Below are 13,052 nucleotides of genomic sequence, written 5' to 3'. Positions count from 1 at the left end.
TATATAACACGGCTCTGATTACTCTCTGTGATACTAATGGGCCGTGCACCTGTGTGACCACGGTCAGATTTCTGTCCACTGGAAGTAAACCTAGAAGCTTTCTATGGAATGACAGCAAGCAGAGATCTAGAAAACGGTGAGAAATTGATACAGAAAGTGTATTGTAAATTTGTATAACTTTTCATTATTCTAACAATATACGTTACTTATGGAAATGGGAAGACCCCTTTAATACTCATTATGATGCCACCGTGTTATGTCTCCTGTTGGACAAGACAGCAGGACTAGGATGCAAACCTTGCCAACTCCTGGGCAGTAACATGGCTTTATTTAGTAGTTCATAGACTCCTGAATCGTCATTTGCTGAAGACAAACAAAAACTACATTGAATTGAAAGGTATTTATTTATCTCATCTGATATTATGTGATATTATTATAATCTTTACATCTTTCGCGGTTTACGCTTTCTTCTGTATTGTCCATCTTCTCTATACACGCCTTCTTCTATTATTTAAAAAAAAAAAAAAAAGAACATACAATTTTAAGAATTCATATATCAGTAAAATAAATGAAAGAAATATATTTGGAGTATTGATGCCACATAAAGGTTCCCTCTAGAATGAACACTGTCCTGTAGATTATTCACTGAATATATCTGTAGTGAGTGGCTTCAGTGTTCTCGGGGCCCTTTTGTATAGCAGGGTACAACATAGAATGGTGGAACAATTAGGGGGGGGGGGTGGCCTTTTTTGGTGGAGCTACAGAGGGGATGTCTTCTAAATTAAGGGACACGTGCAAGTTATTTTTTTAATCAAGGGCAACAGATTTGAAACTAATCTAACCCTGATATAGAAGCAAAGAAAGTACAAATCTCAAGGAGACATCACATGTGAGTTACTAAGATTAAGGGGAACCTGTCATCAGAAATTTACCTAATAAACCACCACCAGTATATTGTCGTAGCTGAACACCTTCCAGATCGTGTTTCTTTCATGGCCCAGTACGGTGGCATCATCCAGAAAATCTACTTCTAAGTGAGATGTAAATCGGTTTTATAAAATCAAGGAAGCAGAGATTTTAATACTGAAGTCAAGCTCTCTTTTTCTCAGAAAGCCCCCGTTACAGCAATTAATGGTCCTGCATCCAAAGATATCACTAACTAGATGTACTGAAGTCCGATGTGTTATATCAATCACAGAGGAGGAGGCGTTCAGAGCTCCCTATCTTGACTTCAGTGTTAAACTCTCCGCCTTCTTGACTTTATACAATCAATTTACTTCTCACTTCAGAGTTGATTCTCTGGATAATACACTGGGACATGACAGAAACAAAAGCTAGAAGGTGCTACGCTGCTTGACAATATACTGGCAGTGGTTTATTAGGCCAGGTGCTGATTCCCAGGTTCCCTTTAAAGGTTTAGTAGAATGATGACTACATCTGATCAGTTCTTATCATCACTCTATGTTCAGTAGGATCCACATACTTCTCCCTAGTCTGGTCTTACATTGAAATTGCACAACATGTGAAGTCCATAAGGGAAGCACTGACCACTCAATTCCCCTCTGATTTTGTCCTAACTCTATACTGAGTTTGATTCTGGTCCTGTATTTGTAAATTGGTTCTCATGCTGCATCTACAGAATGGGCTCACTATTATGTAGATATTGTCCTGGCTATGATAGGCAGGACCATTATAAGTTCAATACACAGTATTCATAGGTTACAGAAGTCTTGCAGTGAGAGCCAGATGCCTAATTACCTTTAAACCTGCAATTAAAGGGAACCTATCACCAGGGACCTCATTTTCACTAAAGACAGGTTGCAGAAGCCCATGACACCTGCAGTGCAAATCTGCCTCTCTGCCTTTATAAGCATTTCCATTACAATATAATTGTAAATCCACGGGTAGTCCCAGTGGCTGGGCTGTGGTTTGGATGCATTTCAAAAAACATATGCCTTGTCTGTGTTACTCCCTCCTCAGATCTTAGCCCCCCCAACTTTGTGCTCCTGTACAGCTCCACCTCCTGCTCCTTCTCAGAGGTCACAGCCTGGTGAGCTGATATCAGTGGGGGAGGGACAAGCTCTACAGGAGCACAAATATGGAGGCAGCGTGCAGCTCAGACAAGTCACATATAGGGGCACTGTCACGGTTACACCCGCGATCCTAGGTAAGGATTGAGGGTGTACCTGTGCCTGCTGCCGCGGCCCCCGCTTCCCCAGCTCTCACTTACCTCTCCTGGTTCCGGCCTGCACTCTTACTCCCAGCGTGTAGGCCGCATGCTTCTTCCATGCATTCGCGTGCTCCTGCCACTAGAGGGGGCGCGCGCAGACTTCTCCCAGCCTTAAAGGGCCAGCGTCCTCCTTATTGGCTCTGGCATTCCTGGCTATAGCCTGGCGACTCCCAGCATCCCCTGCCGGATCTTCATGTCCTGGTATTCCAGCAGCCATCCGAGGTCCTGCCTGCCATCCGAGGTCCTGCCTGCCATCATTGGTCCGCGTGTCCCTAATTTGGCTGCCACCGCGGGCCTAGTCGCACCCACGGAGCGACTTGGTGACTCCCGCCGCAGCAAGACCATCCCGCTTTGAGGAGGGCTCTGGCGAAGACCAGGAGATCACTTAGACTCCGCTCCCGGGTGCGACTAAGGTTGTTATCTCCAGCGGTGGTCCAGGGAGTCCACTGTTTATCCCCGAGATTGTGACAGTAAGATCCGGCCATGGACTCCGCCAAGGTCCTGTATCCTGCAAAAGCCATGGACTGTGTCGAGGATCCGTACCTGTTACTGGGTGACCTCCCTAGCACCATCACCCGGCAGTCCCAAGAGATTGCTGCCCAAAAGGAACTCTTGGACAAACTCGCTGCCACTCTTCGGATGATTGCCTCCCAACAGCAGGCTCCCACGACTCCTCCCGTTGCTGAACCCGAAAATTTTTTGCCGGACAAATTTGATGGCGACCCCAAATTGTGCCGGAGATTTATTTCCCAGTGCTCGCAGCACCTTGAACTGTTATCCTCCCAGTACCCCACCGAGCGCTTTAAGGTGGCGTTCATCTACTGTCTCCTCTCTGAAGAGGCCCTGGCATGGGCTACCCCTCTATTGGATAGTGGTGACCCGGACATGGTCTCCCATACTAAGTTCCTGGCAAAAATCCGGTCCAGGTTTGAATCACCTCAAGTTCGGCTACCTCGCCTGTCCAACTTGGTCCCGGTGTCCCCAGTGTCTCCACTGCCTCCCAGAGCTGCTCCAGTCACTCCGCAGCTTCCCAGAGCTGCTCCAGCGGCGCCCAAGCCTCCGCAGCTTCCCGCAGCTGCTCCAGTGGCGCCCAAGCCTTCGCAGCTTCCCAGAGCTGCTTCAGCGGCGTCCAAGCCCCTGCAGCTTCCCAGAGCTTCTCCAGCGGTGCCTGCCATCAGAGGTCCTGCCTGCCATCCGAGGTCCTGCCTGCCATCCATGGTCCTGCCTTCCGTGGTCCCCGTGTCCCTACCTTGGCTGCCACCGCGGGCCTAGTCGCACCCGCGGAGCGACCTGGTGACTCCCGCCGCAGCGGCGGGCTCTGGCGAAGACCAGGAGATCACTGAGACTCCGCTCCCGTGTGCGACTAAGGTTGTTATCTCCCGCGGTGGTCCAGGGAGTCCACTGTTTATCCTCCGAGATTGTGACAGGCACATTTACTTACCCAGTCCTGTCGCGACCTCGACAAGGATTTGGGTCTGCCGCGATTCACTAAGCTCGTGCGCCTGAGTTACTGCATCCATCGATTCGGCACTGAGGTCCACCGGAGTTCTCCTGCTTCTTCCTGGTGCATGTGAGTGCTTAATCTTGCGACACACTTCCTTTTTTAAATTCCGCGGATTGTCCGAATCCGTCAGGTTGTCCGTCAGCCCACCCCTCGATTTCTGTTGCGCGCAAGACGGCGCCAAAATCCGCTCGCGTGTGCCAAAAACCCGGGCAATTTGGCGCAAAACGGAAAACGCATCCGAAGGACCCTTAGTAAGTGAGCCCCATTGTTTTTTGAAATGCATCCAAATCAAAGCCCAGCCCCTGGGACTACCCCAGGATTTTGTCCCTTAACCCTTTCAGACCCGTCACTCATGTGACAGCTGGGTGTATAGAGCAGGTGGCAGTGCTGGCTCCTATATTTACTACATACCGCTCCTACAACGCTATAGAACAAGCCGCTTCATCCTTCTCCCTAGGGTCACTGGCTGCCCCTGATAACCAGACACCCAGTCCTGCACCCGCGATTAGCATGGAAGCAGAAGGAACTTCAGCAACGTGGAAAGACCAGAACTACCTGACTACTTTTCTTCAAGTTATATGCGGAATGTGTAACAGAACCTGCACAACACTGGTGTGAACTTAGTCGTAGTGTTATTAGAAAAGACACGTTTTTGTAATAAGGATAATTCTCACCTTTTAACATGTCTATATATTCCTTACTGTACATCTTTGTCTGGTCAAATGTTTCAGCAGCTATGATATAAAGTAGAAACCATGATAAAGCATTTAGACTCCGGTTACAGTATTTAATGTATTTTTTTTTATTAGAAACATCTTAAAAATTTAGCTTTTAGTGTCATTAAGTGGAGGCTTGTTGAATATATGCACCGCTCAATGGGAAGCATCGGTATAACACCTTATAGGAGGATGTGGCTGCACACAAGACAAAGACCTGTTTTGCAGTTTTTGTATTGGGACTCATTGGGGCACATTTACTTACCCGGCCCATTCGCGATCCAGCGGCGCGTTCTCTGCGGTGGATTCGGGTCCGGACGGGATTTATGAAGGTAGTTCCTCCGACGTCCACCAGGTGGCGCTGCTGCGCTGAAAAGCATCTCAATGCGCCGGAATACACCGAGCTGGACCAAGTGAAGGTAAGCGCTTCCCAAGCGACACATTTTCCGTTTTTAAATGCGGCGGTTTTTCTGAATACGTCGGGTTTTCGTTTGGCCACGCCCCCCCCATTTCCGTCGCGCGCATTCCGGTGCGCCACAATCCGGTCGCGTGCGCCAAAATCCCGGGGCAATTCAGGTACAATCGGCGCAAATCGGAAATATTCGGGTAACACGTCGGGAAAACGCGAATCGGGCCCTTAGTAAATGACCCCCATTATGTTTCGGTATAAAGATGTAGCAAAAATGACTTGGGAAATTCATTGTAACATTGCAAGATTTTATCTACTCCTCTACAGGAGCCTAAATGTAAACAAATTACAGGCGGTCACTGACTTAAGGACACCTGACTTACAGAAGACCCCTAGTTACAGAGGGACCTCTCTGACCACTGTGACGTCTGGTGAAGTCTCTGGAGGCGTAACTTTAGTCCCAGACTACAATGATCAGCTGTAATGGAGCTTTTCTGATAATCCTTGTTCCCATGACAGAATACATTTTTGAAAATCCAACTCACTGGGACAACAATGTTTTTTACAATTCTAAAATATACCTGTTATAATTCAACTTAAGTACAAGAACCTATCTTGTATGTAACCTGGGGACCGCCAGTATTGTGCCAGTAAATGCATATATATAACTAACTGATCCAACCCACTGGGGCCTAGCCTTTATCAGTGGCTGGAGGAAGCCTGGGCGCTGAATACCTGGGTGACTGGCTAGTGTGGCCTAGCGCACAGCGATGGTCATGGTGCTTGGTATCAGGAGCAGAGGCCTTGTCCGCAGCCTGGCAGGTCTCCAGCAGGTGGTGTGTTCCAGAAAATGGAGGGAGAGGCTGAAAGTGTAGGTTTCTCCCTGGGGCAACCCTGATGTGTGGATAGGGATCCCTGGTGATGGAGGATGGGATGCCCTTGGTAGTATACAGCTTGATCCAGGGATCACTCAGAGGCACATTGGTAAAGCATAACTTACAGTCATTTATTGGAAACCTGGCAATGGCCACAACAGCAGCAAACTTCAGCTGGGTAGAGCTGGCTAATTGGATGTTAGGTCCTCAGGAAGAGACTGGATAAACAGCTTGAGGCTGGGGTAGAAGAGTTGGCAGCTTCAGCAGCAGAGTTAGAGCAGATTCCTAGTGGTGCAGTTCTGCTTTGGGTCTGGTCTCCTAGAAGGCCGATTATTAAGGAGTCCTCTGCTGTGCCTCAGCACTCTCTGCGCTCTCCCTGGAGAGACCTCAGGGGAAAGGGACCTGAACCTTCCACACCCTTGGGGAGTGTCCAGCTCAGCCCATCCAACCAGCTCTCTCCTTGCATTACAAGTACAACACATCTGTCTGGTCAACAGTACTTTACAGGCAGAGAGTTAAAGTTGCATTACCACTATCCCACACTGGGGGTCCTCAGTGAGTTGATCACTCTCACAGAGAGGGACCTTTTGCATGGCAGGGGATTTGAGTTTCGCAACACCTGATTAACCCTTGCGTTGGCAGGGGTGTTGCACTGACATTACGCGAATTAAATTTCCCCCAGGTTAGACCTGGCGGACATTTCAGATGCAGTCTATAGTAAATATGGCGAGCCAGGGCATACATGTGGAGGCTTGAAATGGGGAAAAGTAGCAGACGAGGCATTGTTTTAGCAGTTATCAGAAATGTATCATTAAACCCAGAGATGGTTAATATGGCTTATTAATTATGGATTAATATTTGTTACCTGCAATTGCCTCCTCTTTCTTTTCCTCTTTCTTTTCCTCTTTCTTTTCCTCTTTCTTTTCCTCTTTCTTTTCCTCTTCCTCTTCCCCAGTCACATCACAATGAAATTTATAGCTAAATTTGTAAAAACAGACATAAAATTGTTACAATCAATCACTAAAATAGATGACAATTTTCACTTCTACCAGGCAATAGACAGACGCAAAAAACAAACTTATGTAAGAATACAGATGCAAGGGGTTAAAGTTCTGACTGTGTAGTGCGATGAGGTAAATATTGTGAAATAACATTGTATTCGGTTCTTTCACATTGGCGTTGGCGCTCAGCTTCAGTTGCGCATATGTTGCGTTTTATCTCTGTTGTGTCTCCGTTTTTCTTCCATTTTGTCTCCATATCCGCAAAATAACAAGGAAGGTTTAACATTGCTTTGAAAACATCACACTTAGTTTCTTAGCCTTATCATTGAAAAGAAAAGCATGTTTCATCCGTTTTTTTTGTAGACAAATAGGGGGTCATTTACTTACCTGGTCCTGTCGCGATCCAGCGGCGCGTTCTGCGTCGAGGATTCGGGTCTTCCGGCGATTCACTAAGGTAATGCGCCCAATGTCCACCAGGTGCCGCTGCTGCTCCGAGGTCCGCCGGAGTTCACCATCCTATCCTGGGTGCAGGTAAGCGCGTGTCAAGCGACACATTTTTTTTTTAAATTCCGCAGTTTTTCCGAATCCATTGGGTTTTCTGACGGCCAAGCCCACGATTTACGTTGCATGCATGCCGGCGCCGATGTGCCACAATCCGATCGCGTGCGCCAAAAACCCGGGGCAATTCAGGGAAACGCGGCGCAAATCGGTAATATTCGGGAAACCCGACGAAAAATAGCGATTTGGGCCCTTAGTAAATGACCCCCATAGACTTCTGTTGCTTTCCGTGATACACATCCATGAAAAATATTAAGGCAAGTTTCATGATTTTTTGTTTTCTGAATGAATATCTATATAAAAGGAATGTGGATTCCCCCGATGGTCTGAGCTATTTTGTTGTACACGGATTACTATGAGCTGGAGAGGCTCTGAATGTTACACCCCTGTACACACTTAGGATTTGAATATGGAGCTTTTTCTTTTTATGTCAAGATTTCCTTCTTTTTTCCACATACAAAGGGTTAAGTGAAAATAAAAGCCAAAGGAAAAACACCCAAAGCAACCAATGGCTTTGATGCATCCGTGGAAATCACTGAACCACAGACGTACAAAACCACGCCAATGTGAAAGAGCCCTTCACAACAGGGAAAATATTTCATTCTGAATAATTTTGTAGATCAATGTCCCATGAAAAACATTTACTAGAAACTCACCAATAGTACAAGGCAGCAGCGAGCACAGCGATCAGGAAGGCACCATAAAGGCTCAGGGCTATATAAGTAAGAACTGGTAATAAAGACACAAATAATCATCACATAAATCATATGACAATAAAACCAGCAGAAATATGGTGCCCGATGTTGGGTATAAAAGATGTTCTTATATGGAACGTCTCCAGTTCTAGCAGATGTAGGACCTGGATCAGACAGAACTGGCGTGATAGAAGAGTATACACATAGACACAGACTGCAGATTGTGAATGCAAATACATGAATAAATGTCATTAGTTTCTATGAACACAATGATCGCCATGTGCTGGCTTAGGTCATTGACCTCTGACAAGAATAGACATTGTACAACTTTGTGAATGACGGCTGTAGCTGGACTCTGCAGGACTTTATCATCAGCTTTATGTAAAGGACGTATATGGCGTCATGTGTTCTCTTATGTCATCAGTCACATGTGTCTGTGTCTCTACAAGTGTCACCTGTGTCTCTACAAGTGTCACCTGTGTCTGTATCTCTACAAGTGTCACCTGTGTCTCTACAAGTGTCACCTGTGTCTCTACAAGTGTCACCTGTGTCTGTATCTCTATAAGTGTCACCTGTGTCTCTACAAGCGTCACCTGTGTCTGTATCTCTACAAGTGTCACCTGTGTCTCTACAAGTGTCACCTGTGTCTGTGTCTCTACAAGTGTCACCTGTGTCTCTACAAGTGTCACCTGTGTCTCTGTCTCTACAAGTGTCACCTGTGTCTCTACAAGTGTCACCTGTGTCTCTACAAGTGTCACCTGTGTCTCTACAAGTGTCACCTGTGTCTCTGTCTCTACAAGTGTCACCTGTGTCTCTGTCTCTACAAGTGTCACCTGTGTCTGTGTCTCTACAAGTGTCACCTGTGTCTCTGTCTCTACAAGTGTCACCTGTGTCTCTGTCTCTACAAGTGTCACCTGTGTCTCTGTCTCTACAAGTGTCACCTGTGTCTCTGTCTCTACACCACCACCACCGAGGGGGGGGGGTGTGACTGTTCTCTCTGTGGGGGTCATTTACTAAGGGCCAGAATCACATTTTTCCGGCGGTTTACCCGAATTTTTCCGTTTTGCGGCGATTTTTCCCTGAAATGCCCCGGGGTTTTGGCGCATGCGATCGTATTGTGGCGCGCAGATGTGCATGCGACGGAAATCGGGGGCGTGGCCGTACGAAAACCCGACGGATTCGGAAAAACCGCCGCATTTAAAAAAAAAAAAAGTGTCGCTGGACATGCACTTACCTTCACCTGGCCCGGCTTGGTGAACTTCAGTGCGTTCCGATGGACTTCAGCGCAGCCGCAACACCTGGTGGACGTCGGAGGAACTACCTTGTGCATTGCCGGAAGACCCGAATCCTCCACACAGAAAGTGCCGCAGGATTACGAATGGACCGGGTAAGTAAATCTGCCCCTGTATGTCTGTCAGTCTGTATCAGTCACACACAGATATCTGGTGTTAGCCATTACAGAGACAATATTAAATATCTCACTACTTACTTATATCCGCACGGGTTGTTGGTCTTTGAGAGCTGGTCGGGAGTTTTACTGTCCACAAACAAGGAAAAAATAATAAGTCACATATTTTATACTTGGCAGAGGCTTTATACTCCAGTATGGAGGTCATACCATAAACCACAGGTGTCCCTTATATAGATGTAATACCATTAGAAACGTCCCTTACTCTAGTAGTAGAGACAATGGGGAGGATTTATCAAACTGTTTAGGACAGAATTCTGACATAGTTTGTGCCAAAAAAGGTCTAAAACACATCTGGCTCACATTTATAGAAAAAAAAGTTCCGGGGCTTGGCCTTTGGAAAAAGTGTGTAGCATTGGTAAAAGTGGCAGGGCCGTTTCCAGATCGTAAAAAACGTGTGCGTTTTTGACAGGTTTCACCAATTATCTTAATTCAAACTGGTCAAAAACGCGTCCGTTTTTAACAATCTAAAAACGGCCTAAAAACGCCATGTGTGTCACCACCCTTAGGCCGCATTCACACGAAAGTATGAAAACGACCATAAATATGTATATACACGGGTAGCACAAGGCCCCATTCATTTCAATGGACAATACGGCCACCCATTTACATGGCTGTAACGAGTCGTATAGAAATATAGAGCATGTCCTATTTTATCATGTATTTCCCTTCCATATAGAAATCTATGGGAATGTATAAAATACAGGTTGCATACAGCTGCAGTATATAGGTGCAATATTCAGAACCAATGGGAGTGGGAGGTGTATTCGCCAGCCAATAGTCCATCATTTGCCAGCCCACCGAGTTTTATATGTACGGATACGGTGACATACGTGCACATACGGTTGAAAATTGTCACATATATACAGATTCATACAGCGCGGAAATACAGGACTGGAGAAATGATACATTTGTGTGAATGCCGCCGTACTTTGAGGCACTTTTTATAAACCTGCCCCAATGTGTGTATTGGGTTATCTAAAAGTCCATAATTGGAAATGCAAATGATATTCCTAACATTTGAGGCAATTCTTACGTCTTTGCATTACAGCGATAACGCACAATGTCCCATCATTTGACCGTCTATATAAAATTCGGCCAATCCTCGACCATTTTGGCACAACGTTTTTTCGAGGCATACACCCCTTTACAAAACATCTGTGTAGACGAGTCACTGGGACATTTCAAAGGCAGGTTAAAATCCCACCAGTACCTGCCCAGCCAGAGGGCAAGGTATGGAATCCAAATGTACACGTTGTGTGAGAGAACCACAGGGTGCACCCACAGGATTAGGGTTTATGAATTAGCCCTCCAGGATGCCCCCCCCCTGTCCTAGGAGTTACTAGGAAGCTTGTGTGGGATCTGGTGCACCCGCTTCTACATAAAGGTTCCCACTTGTACGTGGATAACTTTTATACCAGCGTTCCACTTTTCCAATCCTTTAGCTCCGGAGGTATTGTAGTGTGCGGCTCTGTACACAAAATCCAGAGAGGCCTCCCGGGAGCCCTTGTTAGAAAGAGGTCGCACTAACAATTTACAGAAGAGTAATAATACTCCTCTTACTGTTTTTGGGAAGTATTTTTAGCCGAGGAGTATTACCTTATATACTCAAGTATAAGCCTAGTTTTTCAGCACAAAAAATGTGCTGAAAAACCCAAACTCGGCTTATACTCGAGTCAAAAAAATAAATATATCTAAACTCACCTTTCCGGCGACCCCTGTATATCTTCTGTGCGATCTGTCCGGCAGCGGCGGCAGGCTATATACACTGGGGCAGGGGCTGGCTGGCTATATACACTGGGGCAGGGGCTGGCTGGCTATATACACTGGAGCAGGGGCTGGCTGGCTATATACTGGGGAGGCTGTGACCAATACATTTCCCACCCTCGGCTTATACTCGAGTCAATAGGTTTTCCCAGTATTTTGTGGTAAAATTAGGGGCCTCGGCTTATACTCGGGTCGGCTTATACTCGAGTATATACAGTACATTTTTTTGTAATACAAATATTTTACTCCTAGCTGTATATAATGTCAACAGCGTGCTCGCCCCGCACGCACACTCACTGCATACAGCACATTCGCCCCGCACGCACACTCACTGCATACAGCACATTCGCCCCGCACGCACACTCACTGCATACAGCACATTCGCCCCGCACGCACACTCACTGCATACAGCACATTCGCCCTGCACGCACACTCACTGCATACAGCACACTCACTGCATACAGCACACTCACTGCATACAGCACACTCGCCCCGAACGCACTCACTGCATACAGCACATTCGCCCCGCACGCACACTCACTGCATACAGCACATTCGCCTCGCACGCACACTCACTGTATACAGCACATTCGCCCCGCACGCACACTCACTGCATACAGCACATTCGCCCCGAACGCACTCACTGCATACAGCACATTCGCCCCGCACGCACACTCACTGCATACAGCACATTCGCCTCGCACGCACACTCACTGCATACAGCACATTCACCCCGCACGCACACTCACTGAATACAGCACATTCGCCCCGCACGCACACTCACTGCATACAGCACATTCGCCCCGAACGCACTCACTGCATACAGCACACTCGCCCCGAACGCACACTCACTGCATACAGCACACTCGCCTCGCACGCACACTCACTGAATACAGCACACTCGCCCCGAACGCACTCACTGCATACAGCACATTCGCCCCGCACGCACACTCACTGCATACAGCACATTCGCCCCGCACGCACACTCACTGAATACAGCACACTCGCCCCGCACGCACACTTACTGAATACAGCACATTCGCCCCGCACGCACACTCACTGTATACAGCACATTCGCCCCGCATGCACACTCACTGCATACAGCACACTCGCTCTGCACGCACACTCACTGCACCCACACCAGGCACACTCACTGCACCCACAGCAGGCACACACACTGCACCCACAGCAGGCACACCCACTGCACCCACAGCAGGCACACTGACTGCACCCACACTGACTGCACCCACATACACCGCACACTGACTGCACCCACATACACCGCACACTGACTGCACCCACACCCACAGCAGGCACACCCACTGCACCCACAGCAGGCACACCCACTGCACCCACAGCAGGCACACTCACTGCACCCACAGCACGCACACTGACTGCACCCACAACAGGCACACTCATTGCATACACAGCACACTCGCCCCGCACGCATACAGCATGCACACTGACTACACCTACTGTGACCTGTGACCTGCTGAGCGGTCCTGCACGCTATAGGGAATAATTGCCAAGCGTAACTTTATGCATGGCAATTATTTTGGGGGGTAAGGGTGAAGACACACATGGCGTTTTTAGGCCGTTTTTGGGCCGTTTTCAGATCGTTAAAAAACGCATGCGTTTTCAAAAACGCATGCGCTTTTTAACGCATGCGTTTTTAACGATGTGAAAACGCACTGACTAAAAACGGCCCAAAAACGCCATGTGTGTCTTCACCCTAAGGGCGGCTCTTCATGCTATGACGCTGGTGAGGCGTTAATGCGACCTCTGGAAAGGAGGACATGAAGGCACACAGCAATCAGAACATTTCTTGG

The 13,052-nt window shown here is 47.6% G+C and overlaps 1 long non-coding RNA gene across 1 annotated transcript in view; it reads right to left on the bottom strand.

The window, feature by feature from the left end:
• Nucleotides 1–467: 467 nt before the first annotated feature.
• Nucleotides 468–13,052, bottom strand: part of LOC140078083 (uncharacterized) — a 932,690-nt gene continuing 920,105 nt past the window's right edge. The window contains exon 3 of the long non-coding RNA XR_011849890.1: nt 468–504. This is a non-coding gene — a long non-coding RNA (uncharacterized lncRNA). The remainder of the gene's footprint in view (nt 505–13,052) is intronic.

Source organism: Engystomops pustulosus, chromosome 9 (genome assembly GCF_040894005.1).
Source record: "Engystomops pustulosus chromosome 9, aEngPut4.maternal, whole genome shotgun sequence".
NCBI classification, from domain to species: domain Eukaryota; kingdom Metazoa; phylum Chordata; class Amphibia; order Anura; family Leptodactylidae; genus Engystomops; species Engystomops pustulosus.
This window is presented reverse-complemented; position numbering and strand designations above follow the sequence as displayed.